We start from the raw sequence: 9,692 nt of genomic DNA, 5'->3' as shown, positions 1-9,692 counted from the left end.
TAGATTCAGAAACACTTGTTACAAGGCAGTACAGAAATGTACAGAAAAACATGTAACCATATAGATAGAAGCAATAATACCATCAACTTCAAGAAAGTAATTGAAAACAGAAAAGACTTCTACCAGAGAAATTAAATCATTATGAGATTATTGCAATGGAAATGAATGTAAATGCATCAGATCAGGTTCTGTCAGGCTTCAACTCTCTCTAGCACAATAAGGAATATTTTCTACTTCATAATATTTTTCACACTCTTAGAACCTTTTAATGACAGTTTCTAATATTTTGGCAATGGTTAAGCGCTTGGGAGAGTCCAAATTCCACCTTGATCATCAAATGTTGTTAAGTGCTTCACGGCGGTAGCCAAATGGGCTGGGGCCCAGGAAAATTTACATAGTTCAGAAAAACAAGTCAGAGAAAACCATTGCACAGGGAAATTAGTGTATGTTATAATCCGGACTCTCAACCTTTAACAGCAGTTCCAGTATCCAAACGGCTCTGGTAACAAAAGTTGTGTTTTTTTTCGTTTAATGACAAATTCACTCTCTCAAGATATTATCAAGATATGTGATAGTGAATGAATGCTGCTCAAGCACTTGGGTGCCCAACTCCCACATGGGAGGTTCTGGGTTCAGTTCCCAGTGCCTCCTAAAGAAGAAAACAATGAGCAGGCATTGAGGGAAAAGAAAAGGTAATTATTTTTAAATTTTGTATTTAAATTGAATGTTTATATTTCTGTGTTTTTTTTTCTTTAGGAGTATTAACATATTTGACTGCAAGGTGCAATCCCAGGCCCTACTGGGCTGTTACATAATACAAGATATATGCAAATCTCTACCTTTTCAAAAATTCTAATAAATATGAATTCCAGATTACTTCAGGCTCCTGGGCTTTAAATGAGGGATGATAGACTGGACCGTATTTCACAGCAAGTTATTTTTATCTCCCTAGCTCTTCTTTACATGCCATCTGTGTTAAATTAGGGAATTTATCCTTAAGTTATATTTTCATTTTGAATTCAAATTACTGAATCTAATTTTATTACATGTAATAACTTGATGACTACTTAATTACATAACAAAATATTAATTAAATATTTTGGTTTTCTCCTACCTTGAATTATAAGCTCCTCTAGAGTAGTTTCTGATCATTTAAAATTCTTTGTTTCACCACTGTAAGGTGTTGGTAGTGGGTTGTCGTCTGGGACCCCTGTATGATGTTATCCATGTTTGCTTTGTAAGTTCACAACTTCTACTATACACTTATTGATTATGTATGTTTATATATAAATGACATAAAAAAATAATAGGGCAGGTTGGGGGAAATATATACCAAATGTAAGATAGTTTGGTTGGTAGTAATATTTTGTGGATGCTCTTTACTTATTAGTTAAAAACGTTTTACAACCATGCAAGGTATTGGTGGTAGGGGAAGTATGAGAGCCCTGAATGATGTTATGTATGTTTGTTTTATAAGTTCACAACGATTACCATACACTTATTGTTTATGTATGTTTATGTGTTAGTGATATACTTCAATAAATAAATTTTTAAAAAGTTAAAAAAAATAAAATTCTTTGATTTATCTCCAAATTATATACCCAATGAAAAGATTTCACTGAAAAGCATTATCTTATTCTAAATAATTTTAATCACTGGACACATTTTTAGAACTATTTTTCTGTGAAAATTTTTAAGAAAAATTAGAAAATATCATAATATATTTGCATGTCTGTATATGACTATCTTAGAAATGTAATTCATATACCCTATCAGAATTCATAAGCATAAAGATATGAATATTTAAATGATGGTAATGAGTTTATATAAAAGCAACCAACCTGATTCTTTATTTAAAATTTAACATATTATTTCACATGGAATTTTAAAAGGAATGATTAATTGGTACACTTACTTCACAACTAACTACAGCTCTCATTTCAAGGGAAATTTAAGTCATGGATTACGTCCAGAATACTAAATTGCCGTAGTTTAAATTACTCAAGTTTAGAGATCCTTCTATTAATAAGAAGATTATAGGGAAGCGGACTTGGCCCAGTAGCTAGGGCATCCGTCTACCACATGGGAGGTCCACGGTGCAAACCCCGGGCCTCCTTGACCCGTGTGGAGCTGGCCCATGCTCAGTGCTGATGCACGCAAGGAGTACTGTGCCACGCAGGGGTGTCCCCCAAGTAGGGGAGCCCCACTCGCAAGGATTGTATACCGTAAGGAGAGCCGCCCAGCACAAAAGAAAGTGCAGCCTGCCCAGGAATGGCGCTGCACGCACAGAGCGCTGACACAACAATAAGACACAATGAAAAGAAACACAGATTCTCGTGCCGCTGGCAACAACAGAAGCGGACAAAGAAGACGCAGCAAACAGACACAGAGAACAGACAACCGGGGTGGGGGTAAAGGGGACAGAAATAAATAAATAGAGAAATCTTAAAAAAAAAAAAAAAAAAAAAGATATGTCACTACTTTCCAGAAGTATCTAAGTTGATTTTGTCATTTTTATACTCATTTGCCTCTTTGTTTGTTTGGTTAATTAACTAAGGTATAGAATCTAAGTTATCACTTTTGTTTTAAATATGCACCTAAGTCTAATGTTTATTATTTAAAGAATGAAATCAATGTCATAAGTACAGAAAGCATAATTAAAGAAAGTGGAAAATAAAAGTTGACTTAATTTTCCTAACAATACCAGGTCAGAAAACCTAGTGCAGATGCAGCTGTGCTGCCACATATTTTTAGTAGACTCTTTATTGTCGCCTATTCAGTGAAACATCTGCTTCAATTTCCAAACTAGTAAAAAGTCTTCAGGCCCTAATAGACTCCACACAGAGTTTTATGGATCGTATTAGTTGAGTAGTTCCCTTCCTTTATTCATCCGAGGAACATCTTTCTCATAAATCTGCATTCAACTAGACAATTTGGTAGAATGATTGTTTTATAAATCCCTCAAACTTTTATTTGAGATGATTCTTCTTAAATGAAAGACTGTTTGTACAAGAAAATATGAATTTATCAGAAATATCAAGTATTTACAGGATTAAACTTTTCAAAATGAAAGAATATATAATTGTTAAGGTGCAATGAATTGGCACGTATATGAGTGCCTGTTTATGTGATTCAAATGTAAGTGCAGGTGAGAATACAGACATCTGCATTAAAACAAACTGTATAACCATTTAATTAAAAATGAACAGTATTATTACAATGACTTTAGATAGGTGATTGTGGAACTATGGAATTTTCCTTATAACAATATTACACTAGACTATAAGTAAGAACCCAATGATTGCATATTATTTTAGAAAGTACATTATTCCCATAAAAGCTAAAAGCAGTCTGTATTAGTCTGCTAAAGGGTGCTGATGCAAAGTACCAGAAATCTGTTGGCTTTATAAAGGGTATTTATTTGGGGTAAAAGCTTACAGTTAAAAGGCCATAAAAAAAATTAAAAAAATAGTCCAACTCAAGGTTGCTTTCTCCCCAAAGTCAGTTAACAGGTGTTGAAACAAGATGGTCCCTCACCTCTGCCTTCCCCTCTGGGCTTCCTCTTCCTCTTGAGGTTTCATGGTTCCAGCCTCTAGAAGCTTCACACTTAAGTGACCCTGTTGTCCTTTCTTTCCTGCATAGGGCTTGCTTTTTTCTGGGCCTCCTTTATTAGTCTGGGTTGTTCTGGTTTCTTCCCAGTCTCAGTTGTAAACTATCAGGCAAAATGTCTCATCTCTTCCCAGGACTTCAGCTGTTTGAGCCTTCTCCTTTCTGTCACATGGCAGAATAAAAAATGATAGCACTCTCTCTTCCTGTGTGTCTATCTGTATGAGTGTTCATTTATATCAGACACAGCAAGGGGCAGAGACTCAACCTCAGTTACATCCATTGATGTAGTACAATCCAAAGCCCTAACTGGGTAATCTAATCAAAGAAGCCTCAGCTGAATTTAATGCAATCATAGGGTATTATACCCAGAGGAACAGATTAGTTTACGAACATAATCTTTCTCTTTTTGGGACTCAAGATCATCTCAAACTGTCACACAGTCATACCACTGCAATGAAAAAGGATGAAGAGTAAATAGTCATCAGAATATATATAAAGATACACAGAGAGATTAAGAGCAAATGGAGTTCCTACAAATAAACAACCTGTTCTTTAAAAAGAAATAAGACCAATTAGAACAAGAAAACGTATGCAATTTATAAAAAAAAAAAATTCCTGAACTCTACAAAGACCATATTGTGTCATTAAAAGATCATCTCCTTGAACATGTTTTATAAAATAGAGTTTTAGTTAGATACAGTGAATATGAAGAAAATTTTGAGGATAAAGTAACTTGCCAATAAGTGTCTGAATTCATCTCCTACAAAGAAAATAAATGTGTATCAGGCCCACTACATCTTTCCCCTCATTGTGAGAAGAAAATAGATGCATTTAAGTATAGGGCAAATATATTATTTCACATGATAATGTTCTCCCTTGTGAAAAGGGCAGAAAATTTGATTAGGATTTACTTTTCCTCTAATTCCAGGTGGACTGATAACAACTGCTTTGCCATTGTTATTAGTAGAGTGGTCAGCACGTCACCGAATAAGCTGATAAGCCAGTTCCAATTGTTGTTTTCCTCTTGGTCAGAGACTGGTTCTGAGGTGAGCTTGTGAATTAAATGTGTGAATCGGAGACAAGCTCAAGAATTGTGTGCAGTGGTTGAGAAAATAAAAATGTAGAACATCTTTTCTCTGGGCAAAATGGTATGTAGATATAAAAGTCTGGACTCAGAGGGTGACCCCCACTCAAGTGCATCTGCCCAAATGCCCCTGACCCCTGAGAAGCTGGTCTGCCTGCCCTGCTACCCTGTTTTTAAAGTCAAGAAGTAGGAAAAGGACACCAATTCACTTAATTAGCTTCAGGTGAACATTCAAGAATTTCACCTATGAAGCATATAGTCAAACTGGCCCCAGGTTATGATCTGCAGCCCTCTGAAACCAACGCTAAGTAAAGCCTTGATGGGCAAACTCTAGCTATTTTATAAAGAATTCTGAAATTATCCTGAGATCAGCTGTTCATTATATGTTCATTTTTGAAGAGTATAAAGACTTCCAAATTCTTGCATGTGACCACAGCTGTTTACAAGACTCAGAGTGACTCTGTAACTCATCGTAACATCTGCTCGTTGCTTTCCTTTATTTAATACACCTATTTAACACAAATCAAATCAGAGGAGGCAAAAATTTAACATCACATATAATATTTGATTGCTGTCACTAATAATTTCCAGGGGATATGCTACAAGTTTATAACATTAAGGTAATTGTTCTAATTGCATGAGCAACTTTAGTTGTTAGTTTGGTATCTCTCCTTTGGGCAATTGTATGGAAAAATGATATCAGATAATCAGAACAATTAAAATGGTCAATGTAATTGCTGAAGAATTGAAATTCATCTTCAGAATTGTAAGCAAGGCTTAATTTCTATTCCAAGATACACTAAAAAAAAATCTATACATGAATATGCACAGAATAAAAAGTAAAAGAAAGAGAAAAGGGTTTTTTTTTTGCTCTGATTCATCATCAAAGATTCAAAGTATCCTAGTTTTCATATATGAAGATGAAATTAGTGACCCATAATAAGTAAAGCAGAAGGTTTGAATTATTTTGCCAAAGTAGTCATTGTTTTACAGAGATATACTCTCACACTTTAATTTAGTCCCAATTGCAGTTAATGATATATAGTTTTGATAATTTATTGGGGTTAGAAGGCAATCTGTGGTCATTTAAATATAATGGAGCTAACTATTGGGTCTATAACTATAATATCATTTATCCCCTGCCCTCATAAATTATATTGAGGAAAGATGTAATTATTAGCATCAATAACATCTTAACCAAACCAGGTAATATTAGCTAAACGTTCCCAACAGTCTCTGAGATAGTACACATCAACAAATAGTTTAAACATTTACAAATCACTCCCACAATTATTTTGTCTGTAAAATGACCTTTAACTGCTTAATCTTAAGGTTTTCTATTTTTGCATTATTTAGGAATTGGGAAATTGGAAATTGACACTATCTACCTTGTAAAAAGTATTTGTTCCCATTAAGCCATGTAGTTGACCACAGAATTCCTCTTTTTATTAACACTAATTTCTTGGCCTATCCACCGCTCTTTTGACAATAAACAAAAGCCCATTTAAGTTTCAGGGAAAAAAAAGAATAAAAGGGGGTCAGAATAGGGAGAAAGTTTATTGTAAGGTCAGTAAGATCTCATAGCATTGAAGAACCAGAAAAGTAGTAGCTTGATGTCTGGGAGAGCCCAGACAGAAGCACAAGGCAAACCTCCTCGTCCCTTGATTTAGGGGGCCTCATTCCTAATCCTCTTTCCCAACCCTTCTACTTCCTTCTGTGACTGTCTTCTCTGTTTCCTCAGCTCATCTCACAGACTTAGAGCATGTGTTTTTGTTTTTGTTTTTGTTTTTCCTTTTAAATCAGAGTGTGAAGTAATGCCACTCTATAGAAATAATAAAGTTCCAATTTAGTATTTGGGTGCCTAGGGACTTTGCCTCTCCTAGTCCACCTTGTATGACTAGGGGGACCATATGGTGAATGGGGCTGTGGTAGGAGCAGCTCTTGCAGCACTTAGCTATGGACAAAATCGCAGAAAACCAAGGAGACAGTCTTGCTAGCCAACTTGAGAGGTAATCAGTGATCATGACATTTTGATCACATTAAGAATTTTGGTGTTCCTATTTGGCAGTTCCATAGGAAGTTAAATATAGAGCTGCCACTCTCACAGCCAAACTCAGCATGTAGATGCAGTGCATTCCCCCCAGCGTGGGACATGACACCCGGGGATGAGCCTCCCTGGCACAGAGGGATCACTACCACATACCAGCTGAAGATGCAACTAGAAAAGGACCTTGAATTAAAGGTTCAATACGGATCAGCAGAATATCCCTGTCTACATATAATAACATGACTTCAAAATGCTGTTTGACCTAATGTAAGGGGGAAATGGAAAGGAGAACTGAGAATATAAGGCTATGAGTATCTAAAAAAGAGTCTGGAGGTTGTCAGAAGGAATGCCCTTATGCACAACTGAGCAGAGTCTGAGAGACAGATAAAGTAGATACAACCCCAGTTATTGGTTCTTTTGAGGAATAAAGAGACCCACGGGTTCTATGGTCATGGCAGATGGGGTTCACTGCCATGGCAGAATGGCCCTTCTTTGGAGCTGGTATTTCTGCGTGATGGAATTGGACTCAGAGGGGATCTCTTTTCACAAGACTTGCATGCTACTTTATTGGAATTGTAGTTGGTGCTGGGGTTTTAGATATATTTAGGGGATTTGAATCTCTGGACTGATAATATGACACCCAGGCCCAGAGCCTCCACAGACTTCAGCTCCTACACTTTGATTTATTGGACTTACCCCACTCAGCTAACATCGAGTTGAAGAAGGTCAACCACCACACCATGGAGCCTAGAGTGTCTACAACTGAAAGCAGGAGGAGTGCATCCAGTATCCATGTGGAATCTAAGCCCCCACCTGACATAGATGTGCAATGGACACAACCAATCCAATGTCCACAGAGAAAATGTGGAATGGGTGTGGGAAGGGTAGCCATGGTGGCTGCTGGGTTTGGGGAATGGGAGGAAGAGATGAGATGTGGAGGCGTTTTTGGGACGAGGAGATGTCCTGTGTGGTGTTTCATGGACAATTACGGGACATTGTAGATCCCCCCAGGGCCCACTGGATGGAATGTGGGAGAGTGTGGGCTATGATGTGGACCACTGACTATGGGGTGCAGTGATGCTCAGAGATGTACTTACCAGGTGCAATGGATGTGTCACGATGATCGGAGAGAGTGTTGCTGTGGGGGGAGTGGGGGGTGGGGGCAGTGGGGTTGAATGGGACCTCATATTTTTTGAATGTAAATTTTTAAAAATAAATAAATACTTAAAATAAATAAATAAATAAATAAATATAGAGCTGCTGTGCCCTCTTTAAATCTCACTTCTAGGAATATAGTCAGAAGAACTGAAAATAGGAATGCAAACAGACATTTGAACCAATGTTCATAGAGGCATTATTCACAATTGCCAAAAGATGGAAACAACCAAAGCCTTTATCAACAGATGAATGGATAAACATAATGTGGTATATGCATTGGATGAAAATTACTCAGCTGTAAGAAGAAGTGAAGTCGTGATGCACGTGACAACACGGATGAACCTTGAGGAGGTTACTTTGAGTGAAACAAGCAGACATGAAAGGACAAATACTGTATGATTTCACTAATATTAACTAAATATGATGAGTAAAGTCATGGAGTTAATAGCTAGAAGAGTGCTAACCAGAAGATAAAATGAGGATAGACAGTGGAGAGCAGTGGCTTAATTTGTACACAATTGGTAATTGATTTTAAATGCTTGGAATTGAATAGAGGTGATCATAGCCTACTAGAGTGAAGGAATTACCAGTGCCAGTATGTGGGTATGATTACGGTTGAAAGGAAAATTTAGAGTTGTGTATGTCACTAGAAGAAAAGATAAAGAATGAAACACAAGACTCTACAGCATAGTGAGCCCTGTTGCAGATGATGAGTATATTTAATATTACAAAGTTAAGGATATTCTTCAATGAAGTAGAGCAAGTGTACATGAATACTACAAAATGTTAATAATAGGGCGGCATCTGAGCTAAAATGCACCTAAAGCAAACTATTGACTGTAGCAAATGGTAATATATTAATGTTTTTCATCAATTGTGAAAAAAGAGAATTATCATAAATTATAAAAACTAGACACAAAGCAATGCATGTTGTTTGATGCCATTTATATAAAATGTAAACATAGACAAATTTATAAAGATAGAATTGGACTAGCAGATATGTCTGGAAGAGGATGGCCAGAAGGATTGAAAGATACTGCTAATGGGTGAGAGTTTTTCTTTTTAGAGTAATAAAAAATGCTCTAATATTGATTATGGTTATGAATGCATAACTCTGTAGTTATAATAAAACCCATTAACTGTGCACTTTGGATAGATTGTATGTTATATGAATATATATCAATAAAATTGCTAAAAAATTGATCAAAATATGAAATAATAAATTTTGTTCTTCATCCTAAAATCTGAGAAGAAATTTATTCTATACCTAAACATATATTTGTGCTTTAACATGGTAATTCTGAGCTGGGTTGAGAATGAATTTGAAAGCAAAGATAATAACTTGAGACTGGCAAAGAAAAAAATGCACTGTCAATGTTAAACAGACAAGAGTGACTTAATTTAAAGACAACTGAAGCAGGGAAAAGAAACTAGAATTCAACTTACCAAGTCAGAGTGGCAGGGTTTTTTTTAAGGCAGGGAGTGAGGCTGTGGAAAAGTACTGGAAGACTTTACTGGGGGAAGGGAGTTGATCACTGGGATGGGTGAGTGATTTACTGAGTTCGCAATGGCTATTTGGTTTGGAATGTTTTCTTTGGCTGTGATTAGGCCACCTGGAGCTTGTAAGGGCCTGAGAGAGGAAGTGGGGGATAAGGAACTCCTTGTTAAGCTCCTTTCAGGTGTCTAAATAGGGGAATGTCTGAGCTGAGGTCAGCAGCCCAGAGTCAAACTAAAGGAACATTAAGGCGGACTTGGTTAAGAACAATAAAGAGGCTATTGCCGATTTCAGGTAAG

The 9,692-nt window shown here is 36.5% G+C and overlaps 1 long non-coding RNA gene across 3 annotated transcripts in view; it reads left to right on the top strand.

Annotated features, from left to right (window-relative positions):
* The first annotated feature begins 460 nt into the window (after window positions 1-460).
* Window positions 461-9,692, top strand: part of LOC131273270 (uncharacterized) — a 78,618-nt gene continuing 69,386 nt past the window's right edge. For 2 of the 3 annotated variants that reach the window (XR_009180440.1, XR_009180439.1), the window contains exon 1: window positions 461-692. This is a non-coding gene — a long non-coding RNA (uncharacterized lncRNA). Of the gene's footprint in view, window positions 693-4,537; window positions 4,656-8,028; window positions 9,136-9,692 lie in introns of those variants that run through there. The other variant, XR_009180437.1, reaches the window with a different exon arrangement.

The sequence above is a fragment of the Dasypus novemcinctus genome, chromosome 2, assembly GCF_030445035.2.
Source record: "Dasypus novemcinctus isolate mDasNov1 chromosome 2, mDasNov1.1.hap2, whole genome shotgun sequence".
Taxonomy (NCBI): domain Eukaryota; kingdom Metazoa; phylum Chordata; class Mammalia; order Cingulata; family Dasypodidae; genus Dasypus; species Dasypus novemcinctus.
Note: the sequence above shows the minus strand (reverse complement) of the source record. Positions and strands in the feature narration are given on the sequence as shown.